This window comes from Callithrix jacchus, chromosome 2 (assembly GCF_049354715.1).
Source record: "Callithrix jacchus isolate 240 chromosome 2, calJac240_pri, whole genome shotgun sequence".
In the NCBI taxonomy this organism is placed as follows: domain Eukaryota; kingdom Metazoa; phylum Chordata; class Mammalia; order Primates; family Cebidae; genus Callithrix; species Callithrix jacchus.
The window spans coordinates 67592168-67617167 of NC_133503.1; positions in this window are offsets into that span (position 1 = coordinate 67592168).

The window sequence follows — 25000 nt, forward strand, 5'->3', positions numbered from 1 at the left end:
TGAACCCGTCTGGACCTGGGCTTTTTTTGTGTGGTAGGCTCTTAATTGCTGCCTCAACTTCAGACCTTGTTATTGGTCCATTCATAGTTTCAGCTTCCTCCTGGTTTAGGCTTGGGAGGACACAGGAATCCAGGAATTCATCCATTTCTTCCAGGTTTACTAGTTTATGCGCATAGAGTTGTTTGCAATATTCTCTGATGATGGTTTGAATTTCTGCGGAATCTGTGGTGATTTCCCCTTTATCATTTTTTATTGCATCTATTTGGTTGTTCTCTCTTTTCTTTTTAATCAATCTGGCTAGTGGTCTATCTATTTTGTTGATCCTTTCAAAAAACCAGCTCTTGGATCTATTGATTTTTTGAACCACATAAACAGAACCAAAAACAAAAACCACATGATTATCTCAATTGACGCAGAGAAGGCATTTGACAAAATTCAACAGCCCTTTATGCTAAAAACCCTCAATAAACTCGGTATCGATGGAACGTATCTCAAAGTAATAAAAGCTATTTATGACAAACCAACAGCCAATATCATACTCAATGGGCAAAAACTGGAAGCATTCCCTTTGAAATCTGGTACTAGACAAGGATGCCCTCTTTCACCACTCCTATTCAATATAGTACTGGAAGTTCTAGCCAGAGCAATCAGGCAAGGAAAAGAAATAAAGGGTATTCAAATAGGAAAGGTGGAAGCCAAATTGTCTCTATTTGCAGACGACATGATAGTATACCTAGAAGACCCCATCGCCTCAGCCCAAAAACTCCTGAAACTGATAAGCAACTTCAGCAAAGTCTCAGGATATAAAATCAATGTGAAAAATCACAAGCATTCGTCTACACCAATAACAGACTTAAAGAAAGCCAAATCAAGAGCGAACTACCATTCGCAATTACTACAAAAAGAATAAAATACCTTGGAATACAACTCACAAGGAATGTAAGAGACCTCTTCAAGGAGAACTACAAACCACTGCTCAACGAAATAAGGGAGGACACAAACAGATGGAGAAACATTCCATGTTCATGGTTAGGAAGAATTAATATCGTGAAAATGGCTATACTGCCCAAAGTAATTTACAGAATCAACGCTATCCCCATCAAGCTACCATCGACTTTCTTCACAGAACTGGAAAAAACCACCATGAACTTCATATGGAACCAAAAGAGAGCCCGCATAGCCAAGTCAATTCTAAGCAAAAAGAACACAGTGGGGGGCATCACACTACCGGATTTCAAACTATACTACAAGGCTACAGTAATCAAAACAGCATGGTACTGGTACCAAAACAGAGATATAGACCAATGGAACAAAACAGAGGCACCGGAGGCAACACAACATACATACAACTATACAATCTTTGATAAACCTGACAAAAACAAGCAATGGGGAAAGGATTCCATGTTTAACAAATGGTGTTGGGAAAACTGGCTAGCCATGTGCAGAAAGCAGAAACTGGACCCCTTCCTGACACCTTACACTAAAATTAACTCCAGATGGATTAAAGACTTAAACATAAGACCTGGCACCATAAAATCCCTAGAAGGAAATCTAGGCAAAACTATCCAGGACATAGGAGTAGGCAAGGACTTCATGAACAAAACACCAAAAGCATTGGCAACAAAAGCCAAAATAGACAAATGGGACCTAATGAAACTCCACAGCTTCTGCACGGCAAAAGAAACAGTCACTAGAGTGGATCGGCAACCAACAGAATGGGAAAAAATTTTTGCAGTTTACCCATCTGACAAAGGGATGATATCCAGAATTTACAAGGAACTCAAACAGATTTACAGGAAAAAAACAAACAAGCCCATTCAAAAGTGGGCAAAGGATATGAACAGACACTTTACGAAAGAAGACATATATGAGGCCAACAATCATATGAAAAAATGCTCATCGTCACTGATCATCAGAGAGATGCAAATCAAAACCACATTGAGATACCATCTCACGCCAGTTAGAATGGCGATCATTAAAAAATCTGGAGACAACAGATGCTGGAGAGGATGTGGAGAAAAAGGAACACTTTTACACTGTTGGTGGGAGTGTAAATTAGTTCAACCATTGTGGAAGACGGTTTGGCGATTCCTCAAGGCCTTAGAAATAGAAATTCCATTTGACCCAGCAATCCCATTACTGGGTATATATCCAAAAGACTATAAATCGTTCTACTATAAGGACACATGTACACGAATGTTCATTGCAGCACTGTTTACAATAGCAAAGACCTGGAATCAACCCAAATGCCCATTGATAATAGACTGGATTGGAAAAATGTGGCACATATACACCATGGAATATTATGCAGCAATCAGAAATGATGAGTTTGTGTCGTTTGTAGGGACATGGATGAATCTGGAGAACATCATCCTCAGCAAACTGACACAAGAACAGAAAATGAAACACCACATATTCTCACTCATAGGTGGGTGATGAAAAATGAGAACACATGGACACAGAAAGGGGAGTACTAAACACTGGGGTCTATTGGGGGGAAAAGGGGAGGGCCAGTGGGAGGGGGAGGTGGGGAGGGATAGCCTGGGGAGAAATGCCAAATGTGGGTGAAGGGGAGAAGAAAAGAAAGCACACTGCCATGTGTGTACCTACGCAACTGTCTTGCATGCTCTGCTCATGTACCCCAAAACCTATAATCCAATAAAAAATTAAAAAAAAAAAAAAAAAAAAGAAGCGGACATTGAGGGGAACAAATAAATATCCACAAAGCTTACATTTTGAAGTTATAAGCCTAATTTTCTTTCTTGTTTTTAAATTATACTTTAGTTTCTGGGGTACATGGGGTGCAGATCATGCCTAATTTTCAAGAGGAAAGGTTAAGAATGTGATACATTTGTTTTGAAAATAATTAACACGCAATGGATGGAGATGTGTTGAGGCCAAGATTGTGTTGAGGCCTTATATCCTTCAATATCAGAGAAAACACACAAAATTGATCCAAAGGCTGGAGGCAATTTCTGAATTTCCAGTGGCCATTTGTGATGATGGACTGCTTTTTAATCAGTGCATGATTTCTCTGGGAAGCCATGGTGTTGACATCATCTCTGGCGATAAGGGAATTGGGATCCAAAAGGATTAAGTGAGCTGATGTGAGGATTGGAAAAGCCAACCTAATAGCTCTTTTGTCTCTGACCCTTTGCCTAGCCTGGGGCAAAACTACACAAATTCATTTTCATGGTTTTTATTTTGCTCAGTTCACTTAATCAGAAGAGTAGTGACGGCAATTAAAGCACATGCCATTCATCTGATACATAAATGGGAAGAGATGGGCAAGGGCACAGAGAAGAGCAGGTGAGTGACAGTGGGCGTGACCCCTTGCAGTCCTGTTTTTGAGCAGCATCCTCAGTGTTTGCTGAAAGATATTTGAATCCATGCAGAGGAAAATATCTTTTGGTGGATCTATAAGCATAATCTCTACCAAAACAATAGAACAGAAATATGCAGATGATTTTAAAAAGAAAAAAAAATACTTTCAATAAAAAAGATCCATCACATTCCTGAGTATTCTGGCATCAAGGGGTTAGCTCTTACATAGTATCTTGGTTTCAGGTTGAGCAAGTTTATTTTCTAGTTAGTCAATACAACTTCTTGATGGAGTCTTGAGTATCCAGTAAAGATTTTTTAGACACTGGCTACCTGGACAGGCACATGGCTGTGTCTGCCCAGGTTCTTCAGGAGTGGAGGTGAAGAGAATACTGGGGACAGAAGAGTCTGAGTTCAGTCCCAGCTTTATGAAGTGATAGTCAGTTCACTTTCTCTGATTCTATTGCCTTATCCCTAAAGTGGGCAGAGTGCTTATCTCTTAAGTTTATGAGGATTAAACAAGATGATGTTTGTGAAATGTATAGTGCATAGTAAATTCACAGTAAATGTAAGTTGTTATAATTGTCATGAGGCTGTATGGAAACCCCATGCCAAAATGAACCATCCATTCCTTTGGAGTGATGCTTCTCCCACTGAGCTTTGATTGAGTTAGCCAAGTGTAGCAACTATAGAACCGCTTTACTAAATTTTTTTTAGAAACGTCTTTGTTATCAGAAGCAACCAAGTATTAGAGTCCATAAGCCCAGTTAGCAAAGTGGCTTGGCCCAGCAGATCGAATAAAAGAATAGCATATTTTATTCTAGCAAGTGTAAGGAAGAGGAAACAGAAAAGAAGGAGGAAATGACACTTACTGAGCTGAGTATCTACTGTGTGCCAGGCACTGTCCTATATTTTGCATAAATAAATTGCCCAGGGCCACACACAGCTAGCAAATGGCAAAGTCAAGATCTGAACTCAGGACTGGTACAGCCCCAAACCTTGGCTTTATTCACCTCTCTGAGGCCAACATCTCAGCCCTTCAGCCAGGGTTCCTTTTCAATACACCTGGTAACTTTGTCTTAGAACGCAAAAAATTAGTTAGATAAAAGTCTTATTAACACTCAGTCCTAAATTTCCCACAAGTAGTAGATCCCAAAGAGAATCTGATCATGGAATCTATTATGCTCTTAAGTATGAATAGAATATGATAAGCAGTGCTGGTGTTAAGGCAGTCTCCATGGAGATCAGTAAAAGTGCTCAATTGTTTCAGAAAATGATTAGATCAATTTGTAGCTCTTTCTACCTCCCTGCAGTTGAGTGGCAGGAAGGAAATCAGATGCAGAGATGGCTCCCCAAGCAAGCAACAAAATGTTACAGTTTGAGCCTCAAGATTTGAGAAGGGTGCTTGCAATAGCACAAGTCTTCAAGGAACAAATCAAGATTTCACTGCCAAAGTAGTTAGCATTGGGCTTTCTGAAATATACCCTAAGAAAGAAATGTTTTTCTGCTGCATTTGGATGGCAATCCAAACTCCTATGCATAGCCTGGAAGGAACGACTTCATGACTCCAGCTACACCAATTTTGTCTTGTACCCCCATCCTCACGCTCACTTCCCTCCAATCACAACAGCATTCTTGTTTTGTTTTGTTTCTTAGACATAGTCTCGCTCTGTTGCCCAGGCTGTAGTGCAGTGGCACAATCTTGGGTCACTGCAACCTCTGCTTCCTGGGTTCAAGTGACTCTCTTGCATTGGCCTCCCAAGTAGCTAGGATTACAGGCATGAGCCACCATGCCAGGCTAATTTTTGCATTTTTAGTAGAGATGAGGTTTCACCATGTTGGCCAGGCTGGTCTCGAACTCCTAACCTCAGGCACTTTGTCCACCTCAGCCTCCCAAAGCACTGGGATTACAGGCTTCAGCCACTGCCACTGGCCTCATCACAACAGCATTCTTTCTGCTCTGGACACACACACCAGGTCACTTGCTCCTCAGAGGCTTGGCACCTGCTGTTCCTTCTGCTGGGAATGGTCTTCCAGGTTAGATCTCATGACAGCAAGCCCATCCTGTCATTGGGGTCAGCCCCAGGGAAAGTTCCCAGACACTTCCCTAACCACAGACCAGTGCTGTCTTCCCTTCCCCTTCACTTTCTATCACAAACTTTGTTTTAATCAAAGCATATTAGGATTTGGAATTTTTTTTATTGATTGATGTTTGGTTTTGTTGAGCATCTTTTTCTCCAGAATGAAGACTGAATGATAAGACCTCATCGATTTTGTTCACTGCTGTCTCTGTCTAAGATGGAGACTTGTGTTTTGTAGACATTGAATACATATTTTTAATGAACAATATTAGTATCTATTGGTTTGGAATAAGAAAGAGGAGAGATAGAATGTGGAAAAAAGTGTGATTTGTACCTCTGTCTTGTTCTCTGCCTAGAAGGTCCTCAACTCAGGCCCTGAAACCCTGATGACTTCCTAGTCATCTTCAAAGTCCAATTCAGAAATGTCATGTATTTCCTCCCACTCTCCCCTAAGAGGCAACCACCGACTCTGTGTCATCTGTCTGTCTTGCACTTACCTCTGTTCCACCCCCTGAAACTATACTGTATTTATTTATGTGTTGGTCTCCCCCACCTGCATATGAGTTCCCCAAGGGCAGAAACAGTCATGTTTGTCTTGTATTTCACAACCGAGACAATGTCTGGCATATAAGAGGTGCTCAATCAATGTCTGGGAAATATACTAAATTGAAATGAATTAAATAGGGAAAACTATTTTTAAACGTTTGCAAGCCATAAAGGCTAGACACCTAGTTTATTTCAATTTAACAACTATTCAACAAAATCCAGAAAATGATGAGATTGCCCAAAAACTGTAGCTCATTTAGAATAAATAAAATTAAGCCTCTGTCTTTAATTACAGTAGTTCATAAACTTGGCCAGGACAAATAATGGCAACTTAGAATTAAAAAGAGTGGAAACACTGTCACATGCATGTGGCACTTCCTTTCTATTAAGCCTTATATGCTCTCCTAGGGAGTCAGAGCGGTGGGCATTATCACCCTCTCTCTATGAAATGCCTGCCCCACCTTCTCCGACAGGAAGGCTCTGTCCACCCCAAGAACAACTTTGAAGACCCCGGGGTTCCCTTGAGGATGGGAGGGAAGCTGAGTGAAGAGCCCCAGAGCAGGCCTTCTGCTCAACCAGGAAGACGTGACAGATGAACCCTGAAATCAAACCCTTCCTCATATGTAGGGACTTTGTGGCCCCCATTTGGCTAGAATACCCTGGCTTTATCTCGTTTCCACTGTATTTATTTTTATAAATAAATATAAATATAAACATAACATAAAATATAAATATAAACACATTCTATTTAACCCCAGTCTCTCCTACACACTTTATTCCATTTCAATCATTGGAAGCCGTTAACTGAATATCCTGAGAGCTGTTCCACAAGTCTTCAACTCCTATTAGCTGGAATCTCACGTGTAGGGACTTTGTGGCCCCCATTTGGCTACAATACCCTGGCTTTATCATGTTTCCACTATATTTATTTTTATAGCTGTCTTATACTTGCAGCCAGTGATGCTGCATTCTTATTTAAGGTCCTGATGTGAGGTTTTCTTTTTAAAAACATTTATTCATTTTGTTTCTAGGAGAGTCAACTAAATGAGGAAATAATGCCGGCAGGACAAAGCTATGACTTAGTGTCCACAGCTGTGACCAGGGATAGGAGTGGCAGGTGTGGAGAAGATGCTGCATAAATGACTAGAGTTGGGGAAGCGAATAAAGTTTATGACAGTGATTCGTAAATGGTAAAGTAAACATGAACGACTGCTGTTCAAATGGAAGGCCCTGTGTATGTCCTCTGATATCAAGTCATTGGTCAATCCAAAATGGGAATGTGCCCAATCTCTAACTTAACAAACAGGGCATGGCACAGTGCAGAATGGCCCATAAACACCTAGGGTGGCCTGTTTTCCAGTTCTGGGTGTCAGCAAGGGAGAGAAAACAAATGCTGGGGCATGTCTGCTAAATGACTAATGTCCTAAACTTGGCAAAAAGAGGGGTGACTCCATTTTCTTAAACAACTGTTAACTGGGTGGACTTTGCAGTGACTTCATTTGTCTAGTGAGATGGCCACAGAACAGCTCGGGTGTGCAGGAGATAATGAGAGGCAGACAGTGATAGTGTTCTTAGATGGAAGGAAACCTGGGGACTGTCACGTCAACCAGTTTCTCATCATCTTTCTTAGCTTTGATGCAAGATGAAAGTCCAATGATACCTCCTGAAGTAATGAGCTCAGCAGAACTTTGCAAAGGAATACAGGGGGCAGGAGTCACTATGACAAATCATATACACACTGCGTTTTTTCAACTCTGCCTGTGTCTAACACGAGTGCAAGTCCTAGCTCGAGTGTGAGGGAGTCAGATGTGTATAAAAAGGCCTAGCAAACAGGTGCTGTGGCTGGGGCAGCAGCCTATTTGCAGGAGGAGGTAGGGGATTCTCCTAGAAAATAACTCAAACTGCATCCATAGGTGAGCTGGGCACACACCAGCGTAGGCCAGGCACACAGGTAGAAGAATGAGCCAACATTTTGCAGGAGAAACATGGAGATTCTGAGAAGCAAATTCAGCTTGAGGTGACCCAGGACAAAGCCTTCATTGCCAGAGAAGAGAAATGGTTTTGAGGACAATGAAGTGCCTGCCACACAGCAGGATGCATAGTGTGTGGAATACCCAGGGAGTGAACACAGGCGCCTCCAGCTCAAACAACAGAGCCCCATTATGTGACCCCATCCATCAAACACCTGCTGGGATGGACCACATACAGTTTAGTAATTTGTGTTCTATCATGAAAAATAGTACTGACAAGGAATGACAGCTCTCTGTTGTTCCTAATTGAATCACCATCCAACCTTCATTCTCCTCTCTCAGATGAGCCATGTTGAGGAAAGAAAAGGTATGTCTTCAGCTTCCCTTACACAAAGCCTCCTGACTTTGCAGGCCAGGGGGCTTGTTTTCTCTTGGGAAATAGAAAGGAAGTGACCCTTAGTGTCTCCAAAGAGGTTTGAAAGTAATGCTGGCCTTCACCACTGACCCACACTTTTGCTCTAGGGGAGCTCAGAAATAGCAGAAAAAGACCTTCCCTCTTTCCAAACAGCCATCCTGTCATGTTCCCCAGGACTGGATCTGGAGAGTGGGCAGACATGCTGTGTCCAAGTGAGCTCTGGAACCCCAGGGCTTTTCCATCTGTGGGAGAGCTGAATGCACAGTGAGTCGATTAGGAATGGCATGGGTTAATGGAGTTCTAAAACTTCCATGTTACTGCAATTGAATGAACCCCCCAAATGAGACAGAGCTCAGAGAAGGGGTTCCTTTTAATTTGGCCAAAACCCTAAAACCCTTTTGTGCCTCTGTGGGTCAGTGGCACCACCATTGGGGGGGTTCTGAGAGTGCTGACAGTGGGTGCCCCAAGCTTGGAGCCTGGCATGACTGCAGGGGCTGCGCTAACTGAAGAAGCAGGCATGGAGGCCCCTGCAGTGGGCTTGTGTGAGAACCTCTGTGAGACACCACGGGCGCTTCAAGAAAACTCCTGGGCTGGGGACACTTCCTCTCAGTAAATGGGGGCAGCCCACCAGTAGAATCCAATCTTCAAGATTTATGTTGCCTCTTATGTATCCACAAATAATTGGACCTAGCAAAATTCAAGCTGCTCTCACCCAGCAGTCTGGAAACTGAATACCTGGGATGACCACAGCTCTGGGGCAAGACTCCTGCAACCACTCAGCAGCATGGGTTTTGGGGCGGTTACGAATCTCCTCAGAGCCCTACTCTCCCCCTGCCCGTTATGAGAGTCAACATATCCCCCCTGTAAATGTATTAAGAGAATTAGGGATAATAGATGTAACCTGGTGACAGCTTACACCCAGACAGCTTCTATTTTCATTAGAGCTGCCATTCGAGCTCGCCTTGACCCAGGACTGAGCCTTGCTCTGAATTTCACCCATTGCTCCAAAGCAATAATGTGCAGTGTGCTTTCTACCAAAGAGTCTATAGGAAGACAAAGACAGGCTTCAAATCCCACACCACAGGGTAGATGACCGCAGATGGCTCTGTTCAATATTTCTCATCAGACTGCTGGCAACAGGGTCTTCTACTGGGTGTCTTCCCCTCCCTGTGCTCAGTCCCATTTCTCCTTCCTCTCCTCCCAATTCTCTTACCTCTTTCTGTGTGAATCTCATCCAACCTTTTTTACAACCCACAGCGAGCTTACTAAAACTTCTTTTTGACAAAGCCAATCTAATTTTCTTTATGAGGGAATTCTCTCACCTGCTTCTGAACTGTCTCAAAGTGCTAGGTGGTAGCTACACAATAACTGGGGTCTTCTTCCCCTTCTTTTCTTAATACTTTAACGTGGAGCCAGGGAGACACAGGCATCGGAAGTCACGTGGCAATTTAGGATATGCCTCTGAGTTAGTCTCATTTCTGCCCAGTAGTCAGCTCTCAAAAGCTGTAGTGTGCTTACCAGAGGCAGCAAGGTGGCAGAGAAAACACAAGGACTACAGCCAGTTCTGGATCTGTCATTTATTCACTGGCTTGAATTGGGGAGTTATGCTTGTGACCCCAGATATCATCGGAAGTTGATCGGGATAAAGAAGTAAGAATTAATGACTCCACTCCTAGCAATGCTGTGAGGCTTAAAAGTGGTGAAGGCCATTATCCAGTAAATTGGATGCCATTTGAGATTGTCTTCATTATTTTACATACTCCATTAAAAGTTAGAATGCTAACCTTAATAATTAAATGCCTCTGGAGAGATCTAAGTTTAGCACCTGGTGCTGCCATTTATGAACTACACAACTTTGGAGAGATGACCTTACCTCTCTGAGCCTTAGCCTCCTTATGAATAAAATGGTGGGGGGAGGAGGGCATGGGTGGGTGTGCATAATGAGCATATGGTGGTTGGTCTCTCTAAGAATGTTGTAAGGATTGACATAAAGAGATAAATGCAAAGATCAAGTATATGTCTCTCTCTCTTTCTCTCTCTCTCCTCTCAATTAATTTTAAATTTTACTCTATTGCTGTAAAATAATAAAATCTCATTTCAGAAAATTTGAAAAAAATCATCCATTATTCTCAAATTCAATGATTTATTTAACCAAATTTATCAGTTGTCTTCCATGAATCCAGCTCCTTGCACTGTAGCAGAGGACACAGATAACTCCCTGCTCTCTGGAGCTGACATTCAAGTACAAAGAGATAACAAATGGACACATAAATAAACAAGAAAATACTAAGTAGTAATAAGAGCTACTATGAAAGTAAAACAGCAATATGACAGAGACCCAGCTACTCTAGATGACATAGTTAGGAAAGGCTTCCCAGGAAGAGGTGACCTTTGAACTCAGATCTGAATGAAGAGAAGCGAATTGTGCAAGGATCTGGGAAAAGAGTGTTTGAGGCAAAGGGTGCAAACAGAGCCAAAGTCCTGAAAGAGAAAGACCGTGATATGTTTGAGAAAACAAAAAGAAAGTCCTTGTGTCTGAACTATAATGAGCATGGAAACACTGATGTGAGAAGGCCTTGGAGACAGAGGCAAGGGCTATTACAGAAGGCCTTGGTGGTGGCGTTAATAAGAGAGTTGTGTATTATTCAGGTGTAAATGATGGCCATTGGAAGGCTCACATGTTTAGAAGACCCCACTGTGGAGAAGACATTAGAAAGAGGTAAGAGTGGAAGCAGAAGACCCAATGGAAAGGCAACCACTGTAGTCCAGGCAGGAGACAGAGGAGGCCTGGCTGATGGTGAAACTGGAAGAATGAATAAGTGAGCAGGCTGGGATGTGTCTTGGAAAACTCAGCAGGGCTTGATGATGGATTGGATGTGGGGATTCAGAGAGCATAAGGAATCTGCAATGAGTCCTGATTTTGACTGAAGCAACAGACTGATGAGGAAGCTGGGAGAGGCATAGGTTTAGGGATCAGGAGGAATGAGAGGAGCTGGAAAAAGGCATCAGAGGTCTATTTTGGCAATGTTACATTTGAGATACCCATCAGGTATCCAAATGGAGATGCTAGAGAGGCTCCTGACTATCTGAGCATCAGGCTCACAGATATTCAGGGAACAGAGACATGACATTGTGAGTCATTGTCATGTGATTTGTTGAGATGGCAGAGGAAGAGAGAATGCATGAAGAAAAGAGAACCCAAAATAGAACCGTGCGGCCGTCCATCTTGGAGAGTTTGAGAAAAGAAGGAGGAGCCGTGAAGAAGCATGAAAACGAGACACTTGTGAAGTGGGAGCAAATCCAGGAGCATGTGGAGTCACAGAGCTCGGAGGAAAAGGCATTCAGGAGGACCTGAGTCAGATGATCCTGGAGGCAAGGCAACACACTGAGCCACTGCTGCATTAGGGACCCCAGAGGTCACTAGGGGCCAGGGCAACTGCATGTTCCCGATCACATCACACTGCCTCTCAAGAAAAGCACCTGAGGTCACAGGACAGCCCATAAACAGGCCATTAGTGTGGCTCCAGCGCCTCCACCCCTTTTCCAGCTGAACCACTGGAGAGAGAAGACAGCCTAAGGAGAGCCCATGGGCGCCGTGGTCATAAATGCTCTCAATCCTTCCTCCCTCCGTGCTTCCTCCCCACTCAAGCCCAGTTCTGTGAGACTTCCTGAAATTTTCCCAGACTGTGAGGCACACACAGGCTGACTCAGATTGAAAGGGTTACTCATTTCTGACTGAATTTGTATTTTGTACGGAATTCTAAAAATCTTTTTTGATTGTTGCTTATTTATTTTAAAAAGCAAAGTACTGTGGGTATTTCCCTGAAAATAAATAATCCAGGCATCCGGTGTTTCTATTTGTAACCAGCCAAGAGCATCGGATAGTTTTTTTCAGAGCTGTAAATAGCACTGGGAGCTCGATTCTAAGAAGTCATTAACTTTAAGATACATGAGCATTGAATTTCTTGGAAACATTGAATAAACATATAAATGTTGCTACTGGAGTTACATTTTTGTGATAATGAAAAACATGTGTTTCTGTTTTATTATGTGATTTTGAGAAACCCAGAGCTCATCAAAGTTATTTGCATTAACTAAGATTAGTAGTATCATGTATTGTATCATAAAGACTTTCTATCTGAGACTACGCAAAATTCCCACAAACTTAGCAAAAGCAAGATTGTTCTGTAGCCATGGCAACAAGTAGCCATAGGAGCAGACTTTAAACTTGTCCAAATTGATCAACAACAGCTTGCCTCAGTGAACCTGCTTTTACAAGTTAACCAGTCAGTACTGGCCCCTCACTTCTGAAAGTCCACCAAACAGGAACAAACTGTTCTAGAGTTTTCTGGACAAACTCTATAAACCAATGCCTTTGAGTGCAATCAGCGAACAATGGTCAAACTACACCCCCACAAATATCAACCTGCTTATGCCTCCAAAAGTCTACCAGTCCCTGAACTCTCTGCTTCTCAAAACTCTGTACAAGATCAGCAGCCTGAAAGACTGCCTGGCCATGTTGGCCAGGCAACATTTCCCTTACTATAGAAAGCAATACATTGAACTGTGTCTTTTTATTTCAGGTTTTGAATTACGGCCTCATCCTATGAATTCTATATCTCATGTTTGAATGTTGAGAGGATCCACCAAATCCATTGGTTAATCACAACTGTCACTGTGCTTGGTCCTTGGGGACCCAAAAGAAAACAGGACATGGTCCGTGTCCCCAAGGAACCGTCAGCCCTGGAAACACGCAACTGGAAGGTGACATAATCATCACAATACTGGAAGAGTATGCCAAGGGCTACAGAAGCCCAGGCAAGGAAGTAAACTTGGTTTGGGAGAGGAAGGACAGAGAAGCATCCCAAAAGCGATGTTTATGTTGGCATTTCCATAGTAAATATAAGTTTTCCAGATAAAGACAAGTGGGAGGGCATTCTAGGCAGAGAGACACAAACATAGGAACAAGAAAGAGCAAACCAGATTCATAGATGTTAAGAAGTATGGTGAACACGAGCATCTTTGAGAAGGAAAAATGGGCAGGGAGGGCCCAGGTCTCTAAGGCTCCATACTACAGCCAAGAGCTTGGCTTAACCTCATGAAACCTCAGCCTTCTCATTGATAAAATGGAATTAATTATACTGCCTACCTCTCAGGATTGCTGTGAGAATTAAATAAAACAACATGTGTAAGTCTAAACATTTGGCACATATCAAAGCACACATATTGGCACATATTTGGCACACATCCAAGCAAGAAATTGTCTGATTTTTTATTGGACTTTGTCCTGAGACCTTTAAAGTGCAGAAGAAGGAGTTAACTACATTTGTGTTTTGGAAACAGCTCTCTCAGACATCATGGAAAAGCAGCAAAAGTGTGAAGTTTCTTTTGAAGAAAATCAGGGAGTAATAATAACAATAGCAGCCAGCAATTCTGAGCACAGACACTTCCGTTAACATGTATCAACTCATTAATCCTGATAGCCCTGTGGGATAGCCTGTTACAATCCCCATTCAAGAGACTGACCCCTTCCAAGGAAGGTGGAACAATCCAAGGAAGCTGTGGTTTCTTGGTTTCATAGCCAAAGCCTGTAGATCAACACCAGTGCAAGAGCCTGAAACAAGAAATTCAGTAGTTTGTGTTTGGGTCGATCTGAGCCAGTGAAACACTCATTTACTCATTTATGCAACACTAACTGAGCACCTATGACTTGTCAGGCACACCAGTGGATGCCGTTTCTGCTCTTACAGAGCTTCTGACAGCACTTCGCAACTTACAACTCATTTGAAACTCCCAAAACAAACCTAGGAGGATGGCATTACTATTATGTTCACTTTACAGAGAGCAAACTGAGGTGCAGGGAGGCTAAGTTATCTTTCCAAAATCACACAGTAAATAGCAAAGCTGGAATCCAGGTGGAAGAGCTCCAGTGACTCTACCCTTAACAACAGCTACACCATGTCATGGTCTAGCTCAGTGCTCTCCAGAACACAGCCTGAAGCCTTCAGCCAACCATTCCACCAACTGTAGCTCGTACTAGAATGGCCCTCCACTGACTTCTTTGTGCACACTGTTCAGTTCAGCCGACATTTCCTCCATTGCAAGACTTTCCCAGTGAAGGAAGTCTTAGAATGATTGACATTCTGGTACAAACTCCTGGTCTTGTCATAGGTCAGCACTGTGAGTAGCATGTGTCTATTGGATAAACAAGACTTCACACAAGTCATCACACAGATAAATATGTACTGTAATTAGGGTCAGTATTAGGAAGGTCAGATCAGGGTCTAGGAGAGTGCAGCAGAGAAACCAGACGCCCCATCCTTGCTTTGAGCTGGGAATGGGGATCGTGCAAGCATCCTGGAGACATGGGAAGAGGAAGATGTCTCTAGGTCAAAGGGTGGGAAGGGAGAAGTGACAAAGACAGAACAGAGGTCATTTGTCAAGACCACATATGGGAAAGATCTTGGCATGTCTGGGAAACAGAGAAAAATACTAGAGCAAAAGGACTCTCTGGGGAAGCCTCCAAGTGGGTTCGCAATGCATAACTCACACTGGATAAGACAGAAAACACATCAGGGAATGCTTAGGTGTGTGCTATACAGAAGCTTCTCCTGGGATTCTGTGGTGACGCTTTCTGTTCCAGAGACTCCCAGCAGGAGCTTGGTGGATTTCCAGTGACCCTGGCCAGATCCAGCTGCAGGCCAAATAGCTAGGTCTGAGGCAGGGTTACCACTTTGTTTCCATTTTTTTTGTGGGCTGAGTCACTCACTGAACTAGGGTCAGGTCCAGGGTCACAGTATCTGAGCACTGTGGCTTTGCAGGGTTCATAGGAAATCCTGAGGCACAAGAAGTAAATTGATTGGCCAAAGTTTGGGAGGAGGAAGCAGAGAGGAAGAAAGGGGGAGTAAATATTTATCCACTATGTCCCATGCACATTACACACCTTTTTACATCCTTTAAGCTCACGGCATCCTTGCAGGAAGGAAATTATGAATCTCCTCATTATCCACGAGTGAAGTGAGACAGGGAGGCTGTGGCTTGCCCAAAATGATGAGACAGGAAGTGCACAGCCTCTCTGGAGCAGATTGTACTTCTTTATAAGAGCTGATCATTAGAATCCAGAGACTGTCCAGCACTGATTACAAACCCAACCCTGACTCCATCACTTTTACTCAAAACACTGTAGTGATGGGGAAGAGTGAGGTACGAAATTCAGAAATAAGATGGGGTGTGAGCAAGAGAGTCAACTTCACTGGACTCGAGGGTAAGAACTGGTTTCTATTCATGTTCTGCCTGTAACAGGTCTGCAGTCCATAATTTGTTTCCTTACCTCTTTCAGCCTCAGTTTGCCTAACTGTAAAAATGGGCAGGGGTGTTGTAATCACTTCCCGTGGAGTTGCTGTGAGAATCAGGTGACTTAAAGCCTATTAATTAAACTGTATTTGCTAGCATGTGGCCTTAGAAGATTTACCTAAATCCTTGGTGTCTCATTGCCATTCTCTGTAAAGTGAATGCAACAGTAGTTCCGGCTTCACAGGGTCGTTTAAGGATTAAGGGAAATAATGTGTGTAGAATGTTGGAACAGTGCCTGCCCCATAGTAATGATTGCTGATAGCTATGATTATTATTACCAAAAGTTAGTGCAAGGTTTGATACATAGCAGGTGTCCAATAAATAGCCAGATTTGGAAAAGAAGAAAAGAGAAATTGGAGCAAGGATGAGGAGAGTTGGAAGTGAGAGAGGGGGACTTAGATATCTACACTCAGAACAAGGAGGCAAGATCAGAAGGCCCAAAAGGAAAAGTCCCCTGCCCCTCCTCCATGCCACCCCACCTGGTCCCCCACACCTGGATTCCAACTTCCAGCAGAAAGTAAGGCTTTTTTGGAAGCTCAACGATTTTGACAAAGTAATGGAACAAAACCCGCTGGAGTAATTTGCCAACTGCCTTTAGCTCTGGCAGGCGCTCCTGAAGGAGGGTGGCATGCCCGTGGACTTTAAAGGGACAAGGCAATGGTGCAGCCAACAATAAAAACGGTAAGCCATCCTGATCACTCTCCCCTTCTATAATTCTCTCTCTTGCCTAGAGATCACCAGTTTGGGCTTCCCGGGCACCTGGAAGAAATCTCTGAAATGGCACACATAGGTTAGTATCAAGGTCTCATCATCAAATTACTGTACGGGCCATGTCACCTTCTCAATCTCCATTTCCTTATCTGCAAAATGGGAATAAAAACCCGTGTGAGGCTTAAGTAAGACAGTGGAAGGAAATGCGATTGGTCCAGCCTCACAACCTGTTAGTTGTGAACCTGAATCCTGCTCAGAGAGAAGAGGACAACTTCGGAGTCCATCTGCTCACAGCTCCCCAGCTCAAGCATTCTTATTTACGTGCAAAATTTTGTGTGTGGATGTGAGCATTTTTCCAGCAGAAAGGCTGATAATTTTCCTTGAATGCTCCAAAAAATTCAAGACTCTACAAATGTTCTACGGAACAACACTGTCTGCCTGTGGTATGGGACCTCTTGCTTGGATCCACGGATAACCTCCCAGTGAGTACTACATCCTCTTGACTGCATCCTGAATGGACACCACACCCTTGGGGTGTTTAGTGTCATATGTAGCCATCGGCGCATTATTTTACGCCACTGTGCCTCAGTGTCCTCATCTGTGAAACAAGAGAGACAAGAGATGACATAAGCAAAGAGCTCACCATGATGCCTGGTGCATGGCCGTCTCATTGTAAGGTTTCCCCTTTTAGCTCACCACACTCACCCTTGTAAGCTGGAATTTGGGGAGTAAAAAGATGGAAGGGAGTAGAAACAGGAAAGTAACTTTTTTACCTATCTGGTCTCAATCTGGCCTTGAGTTCCTTCATGTTTTCTTCCTGTGGTAGCACTCATGGGTTCTTTGAAGGCCTCTATTGCTGATGATCTCTATTTGCCATTCCTTTGCTGCAGCTAATACATATTTTTCCTGCTACTCATCATGTCTTATTCCTCATTCCCAGTTAGTGGGCCACCTCCAGCTGCCCTTGACTGAGTTCACCTTGCCCTTCTTAGCGACTCTCTATGACAGTATCAAGGGCAACCCCACACCTGCCTACTTATTCACACCTGGTCCACTGAAGACATACATCTTCAACCTGCCCAGGAGGAGCATAGACCTCCTTCCACTGCCCCTGGGCACTTCAGCCTGCCTGTGTATAATACCCATTCAGGGTGCAGCCAAGAAGCAGTGGTGCTCATTGGGAAGTTATCTATGGAATCTTTTAGGTTACCCAGACCCTAGTCAACTCTCTAAGTATTCTATCTTTGATGGAAGAGAAGTGTTGACAGAAGCAGAATTGGCACTGACCTCGTCCTCTGCAAGTCTGACAATGGTTTCACACCTTGCTCTGGAATATGGCATCTCTTGTCTTGAGGCCTTCATAGAATATGAGACCAGAATATGTCCATTTCAAACTAAAATACATAACTGAAATGCCATGAGCATTTACTGCTAGGAGGTGGAGAAAGGGAAATGGAGATGGAATCAGGGATGGCATCCCAGAGAAAGTTATAACGGAGATGGTTTTTGAAGAATAAATATGAGCTCACCAAATATGAATGACCATTCCCGATGGCAGAAACAACATGCACAAAGACCCAGAGGCATGAGGAATATATGCATATTTGGCATTTAGGAAATACACATAGCAGAGCATAGTAGAGTAAGGATGGGACTTAGACCAACATAACTTGATTCAAATCCTGACTCTATTCACTCACTTGGATGACCTTCAGCAAGCAAGTCAACCCGAGCTCCTCACCTGGGCTACCCATTTCTGAAGCCGGTGATTATTCAGCTTTAGATCCTAAAAATCCCCTGGAAGCTCCTTAGAAATACAGATCCTCAAGACTCATTGGCAGAAATTCTGACTCAGTAGGTCTGGATTGGGACCCAGGATTACTCTGATCCAGGAGGTCTGAGATCATACTTTACAGACCTCAAGTGTCCCGTCTCTAAGACAAGGCCTGGTATACAGCTAGTGTTTAGTAATGATTTTGAGCAATGAATGCAGGAATCAAATGAATCCATTTCAATGCAGCTTGTCCCGTAGAATACTACCAGAAGTAACATATGGCTGCCTAAAATATCTCTACACATGTCACACCACAGAAGTGGCATCCACCTCACTGAGGGGTCTTCACAGAGGTAAAGGGATCAGGTGCATCCACCCAGTCTGGGAACATTAGTCAGACCTGGTGACAGTGGTGAAGGCAGGAAGCCTCCCCAAGGATAAATACTATGGTTATTTTAAGCCTTTCTGTGTCATCACTGTGGCGATGAGTCGTTAGGGAAAACTAAAGAAAACCACTTGTGATTCTTTGCAAAATGCAACATGTTATGAGGATCTTAGACCAAGCAGAGGAAAGAACACGGCACTGTGGAGTCAAACACGACTTGGGCTTTAGTCATGGTGAGTCATTTCACCTCTTAAGCTTCAGTTTCCTCATCTATAAAGTAGAACTAATGTTACCTGCTGCAGGGGATTGCTGTGTGGAGTCAGTGATCATTGTTCAGGGACATGAGGAAGGTAGGAAGTAGATGGTAAAGGCCATTCTTGGACACAAAATAAACAGAGACCACCTAAATGAGAACAATAGAGGCTATTCATCCTGTGCTTGCTGTAGCAAGGGAGTCAGGCACCATCATTTGAGTTCAGCAGATACTCAAAGGCAGGCAGAAGAATGGGAAGTTTTGTAATGGAAAAAAGGGAAGCTTACAGCATTCTCTAATTGGGGGTGGCTGGCATAGAGAAGCTGGAGGAATCTAACCAGAAGCAGGACGTTTTATGTGATAGTTTTGGAAGGGCATTTGGCTTTCTCTGGTTGGTCCTGAGTTGGAAACTAGGTCAAAAAAACAAGAAAGCTGGTAGTCACTGATCCTGTCTTACCATTCTGGGCTAAGGGCTGCCAAGGTTGAAGTTTGGCTTCCTAGACTGGTTGCTGCAGGGGTTGTGGGTCAGAATTCTATTATCATATATGGTTTTATCTTTATCTGTTTGTATATTCAGGCTCTCACTGAGCATTTACCATGCATTACTTCAACAGATATTTATTGGGGGCCTTCTCTGTGTTCTAAGGACACAGCTATGAGCAGAACAGGGCAGATCTTCTGCCCTCCTGGAACTGCCCACATTGCACCCATCATAGGGCTTAGTGGCATCCCTCCATGTCCCTGGGAACCCACACCCTCTTTCTGCGTCCATGTGCAACTTAGTTCTTCATGCCTATGGTTGCTACTACAGTGGAGGCTTTCTTTATTCAAATTTCATATTTCTTGGAATTTCTGTTATTCTTCTGGTGGTTCAGAAGTCCCATGTTAGTCCCACGGTCAAGCTTCAGTCAAGAGCAGAGTCTTTCCTCCCCACCTAACTAGCATCAACCTCTCCCTGGATGGGATTCCCACTGCCCAGCCTGTTGTGTGATGTAGGCCCCTGCCATTCTGTTGTCTTCACCAACCACTTCCCTTCCCTCCCACTGATGCTGGTGCCCTGGGTAAGGAATGTCACTGTGGCTATAGCCATGAGAAGTTTGGTTCCTGCAGGTCCCTGGAGTCTCTCTCCACTTCTATGATCTCAGCTTTTTTAGATTCCACATATAAGTGAGACTGTGCACTATTTCTCTTTCTGTGTCCAGCTTATTTCACTTAGTACAATGTCCTCCAGGTTCACCGTGTTATTGCAAATTTAAAAATGTTCCTCTTTTTAAGGTGAAATACTATTTCACTGTGTATGTATACTACATTTTCTGTACCTTTCATCTGATAATGGACTGTGATTTTTCTTAATGAAACACTGACCCATGCATCCACAAAGCATCACTTTCTATTACTCTCTGGGTTAGCAAGAATCATCTCAAGTTAAACAGCATGGCCTTTTAAGATCTAAAAGCTTTCCTCTTTTCTGCTTTTAAATTTCTCAAATAGCCCCAGAAATTGCACCAACAGGATCCAGGAAATGAAGCTTTAGATGTATCTTACTTAGAGAAAGGACTCACACACCTTCTGTTTCCAGAGGTGACAAACTTCTTCCTGTGCAGGTCTCCAGTTGAATTGACTACAAGAATGGGCAAGGTGAATGCCCCAGAATCAGAAAAACTCCATGTGGGAACCTGCACTGTCACATCCCTTTGAGTGACTTTGAGAATATTAACCTCAATGAGCCTTAAAACCCCAATCTGTAATGAAGATCATTACCGTATATATGATCCAGGGTTGATGCAGTATCCAGGTTAAATGAAATAAGGCATGTGCCTTATTCTATTTTCTGTTACTTATAAAAGTATATCTGAAATTGGGTAATTTGTTTTAAAAAGGAATTTATTTCTTACAGTTGTGAAAGCCAAGAAGTCCAAGGTTGAGGACCTGTATCTGGTGAGGACCTTCTTGCTGCTGGTTCTTCTCTGCAGAATTCTGAGATGGTGCCGGACATCAAATGGCAAGGGGGATGAGTGTGGAAGCTCAGCTATCTCTTCCTCTTCTTACAGAGCCTTCAGTCTTGTTTTCAATATAACTCATTCATCCTTTAATAGGCTAATTCATCAGTGAGGGCAGAGCTCTCACAACCCAGTCACCTCTTAAAGGTCCCACCTCTCAATGTTGTCACATTAGCAATTAAATTTCAACATGAATTTTGGAGGACACAAATATTCAAATCATAACAACCCATACAACTCCTAGCACATCTTATAAATTTTTTTTCCAAATATTTTTTAAATTTATGGAGAAAAGAAAAAGCCTTTTTGTATAATGTTTGACTTGCTATATAGGTGCTAAACTAACGATTCAAGCAACGATGTCTGTGAGGCATGACAACTTACAGAGATGCTCATTTCTGTTCCTATATTTCTCCTCCAGTAACTGCCTTTTGGGCTTCGTTTTCCAGAATAAGAGCTCATTAGTAGGTTATAGTGGAGGATGAGAGAGAGGGAAATGTATCTGAAGACACTTTGGGTGATGAGGTGGGGTCCTCCCTAGACTGAGCAGGTCAAGATGGGCAGTACAGGATGCTGGCAGCACCCCAAGACTGAGCAGGATCTCCAAGAGCAATGGTATCCTGGATTGATATGTGACCCAGCAATGACTGAGGTTAAATTTCCTACCAATCATGTGAATGGAGAATATAGGACTGTGTTTAGCCTAAAGAAAATTTAAAATGTGACTTTTTCTGTTGCTGACTTTGTGGTATTCCACACATCACAAAGGTGATGATGGTGGTGGTGATAACACAGGCAATAAAAAGCTATTCTGTGCCATTCTCAGGAAAAGCCACAAAGAGTCAGAAAAGCTTGGTCCTATAAGAGGGTAGAAGGATGGCCCATGTGATAGAACAAAAAAAGAAGGATAGCATAAATTAAGAAATTGTATCTCTAGAACTTTGCCTGTGATAGTGTCCTGCTCTCTGAAATACTGTTGGGTCAGAGATTTTTTTTTTAATGAATAAGCAAAATAAAACAAACACTTAAGCATTAGCCAAAGGCGATTTATCATAACACAGGAACTGTGCTGGACACAGCCACCCCTTCCTGTGTGGGGAACTCTCTCAGGACCAGGGGATCTCTCATTTTGCTTTTCTCTTCACTCTCATTCTACAGCTTTCTCTGCAAACCTGCAGTCTCTGTTTACCCCTCAGTGTTGAAGGTCCCAAAGAGTTGCCTCTCCTTGGAAGCCTCAGCCCCAAGTCCACATGACCTTGAGGGTCCAGCACTAGCTCCCCTCTGTCCAAAACCCCAATTTCAAATTCCCAAGAAAGTGAATCTGATCGGCTAGATTCAGCTAATCGAGTGTGTCTCCCAGATCAGCCTGTCCATCTTGGTCCAACCAGCAATGGCCAGAGAGAACCAGGGCCCTGCACTGTGAAATGTGGCTAGAAAGGATCAGTTTATAGAGGAAGAATTTTTTGGCTGTGCTGAGAAGGCACCTGTCCCAGGTGTCTATACCACCTCCCCTCCTACCTTTCACCTGGTGAGCAGCCACACAACTTTTAGGCCTCCTCAGGACCAGTCAGGGAATAAAGTTCCCTTCTGATATGATAGAAAGAGCTCTATTACAACTGCACACTTCATTGCAATTTTTTATTACATGACTATTTTGGTGGTTTTTTTTGCGGGGGAGGAGGGGGGAAATAGAGTCTCACTCTGTCGCCGAACCCAAAGTGCAGTGGCACAATCTCGGCTCACTGCAACCTCTGCCTCTCAGGTTCAAGCAATTCTCCTGCCTGAGCCTCCTGAGTAGCTGGGATTACAGGTGCCCACCTGGTTAATTTTTGTATTTTTAGTAGAGATGAGGTTTCACCATGTTGGCCATGCTGATCTCAAACTTCTGTCCTCAGGTGATCCGCCCCCCTCGGCCTCCCAAAGTGCTGGGATTATAGGCGTGCACCACCACTCCCAGACTACAGGACTATCTTTTGTGTTTCTGAAGAGTTGCACTCACCTAGTGTCTGCCCAGGGCAAAGAAATGCTGACTGGATGACTGAATTGCCAGTCAGTTTTACATTCTTAGATTATATTTTAGCCCCTAATATTAGAGGCCTTTGAGTTACATATCACTATTGTCCGAAAGAAGAAATGATTTATTTATGCCACACAGCCCATTAGAGATGGAATAAGGGTTTGAACCCAGGTTTCATGACTCCAGATCCCTTAACACAACCATTAAGATCTGTCTTATTGTCTGGTGTAGATGTTTTCACAATCTCTTGGTTTTATCATCTCTGGGAGATTTCTTTGAAAAACACTATTTGCCTTTTGAGGGGTTGTGGGAGAAATAATTAGTACTTATCGACTCTCTGAAAATGGCAGATTATAAAATGTAGCAATCTAGCTCAGTCTTCATTTTTAGATCTATTTATAGGACATGAAACTCTACTCTGCAATCACAGTAAAAAGGCTTTTCTCTGTCTATTTAAACGTTTATTTGAGCCCTTGCTAAATTCATTTTTTTAACAAGCATTTGCTAAGTGACTGCTCTGTGCCCTCCCCGGTGCTATAAGCTAGTGATACAAAGATGAACACAAAAGTCAGACCAGATTAGAGCCTGAACTTCATGGAATTTGTGACAATTTTAAATAATTGTTTATGTGATTATCCCATTAATGACTACCTCTCCCATCTGGCTGGATGTCCTGTGGAATGGAACCTGTCTATCTTTCATTCACCACTATTCTTGGTGACTGGAACAGCTTACCCTCCAGGAGCTCCGAGTTTGATGATAGAGACACATCCATACAGGTCACTATAACACAGGGAGACCCATGCTCCACTAGGGGGATGGGGTGTACAAGGGTTGTAGGTCCTCACAGAAGGGGCCAAACCACATTCCTAGAGGAGAAAAGTAACATGGGAAGGTTGCCCAGAGGAGGTAGATAATTGAACACGAACTTAAAGTAGGAAGGGGAATTTTTTTTTTTTTTTTTTTTTTTTTTTTTTTTTTTAGGCAGACGTAACCTGGTATGACTCCCCATTGCACCTACCTCTTGGCCACTTCATCCCAAGTCCTGACAGCTGGGGTCCCAGGGAGGGCTGATTCATGAACTAGGGGATGCTTGTCTTTTGTCCTTTATTTTATCTGGAATAAGGAGTCTTGAACACTTGGGACTCTTTCTACAAGAATGTTCATACTGTTTATATTCATTTTGAATATTTTATATCATCAATCTGATACTCCCTCCTGTTTCTAAGAAACTCTGAACATCCTGCCTTTGCCTGTATGACATATTGCAGATTTCTGGGAAGACCTCTGTTCCTCCACCAGACTGGGAATCCCCCAAGGACAGAGTTCATGAATCAACCCTCTTGGTGACCCCAGATGCCAGGTCTTGGAATGAAGTAGCCACTCTGTAAATATTAAAGTATATTGAGAAAGAAAGAAAATAGAGAAATTCTCCCATCAGGGTGTCTTGTTTTTAAGATAACTATATTCTGACTGCCACAAGAGAGTGTGTGTCTCCCAGAACTGTAAGAACCATGTTAACTCATGAGGATTATAATTCAGAACAACTTTTAATAAAAGGAGATATTTGCTTCAATACTTAAGGTTCCAGCAAAAAATGTGGGACAAATTAATGCATTTGTGTGGAATCATATTTGTCTTCATAACCATGGCATTTTCTCAGTGTGAAAGATTGCAGCTAAATGTCTTACTCTGGATGTCTTAAGTGTGTTTTATCGCCATTTGAATCTGAGATAAATGCTTTGCATTCTGAAAGCATATTTCAAAAGGCTCAACAGTTTTAACCGAGATGATTAAAATTCAAATGCAAATCATTATCCCTTCTATTACATTTTGCTCATTATTCAAAACATGGACAATAGAAATCTAACCAGATTTGAGATTTTTCCTGTCTCATTGTCTGCATTCATTCATTCACACATTTATTCACTCATTTATCCATTATTCCTATCAAATGTTTCCTATGAGACAGACTTTTGTAAAGCAAAATCCTCCCCTCATATTCTACTGTCTCTAAACTACACTCATAAGCAAATTTTCAGACAGCATTGCCAGAGAACAGCTAACATTTGGAAGGTTGTTTTGATAAAATAATCACCATCAACTGCTCCTGCAGCACATTTCTCTCCACCCAAGGCCATTTAAAATGCCTGATTTCTGACTTTCAGGTTTTG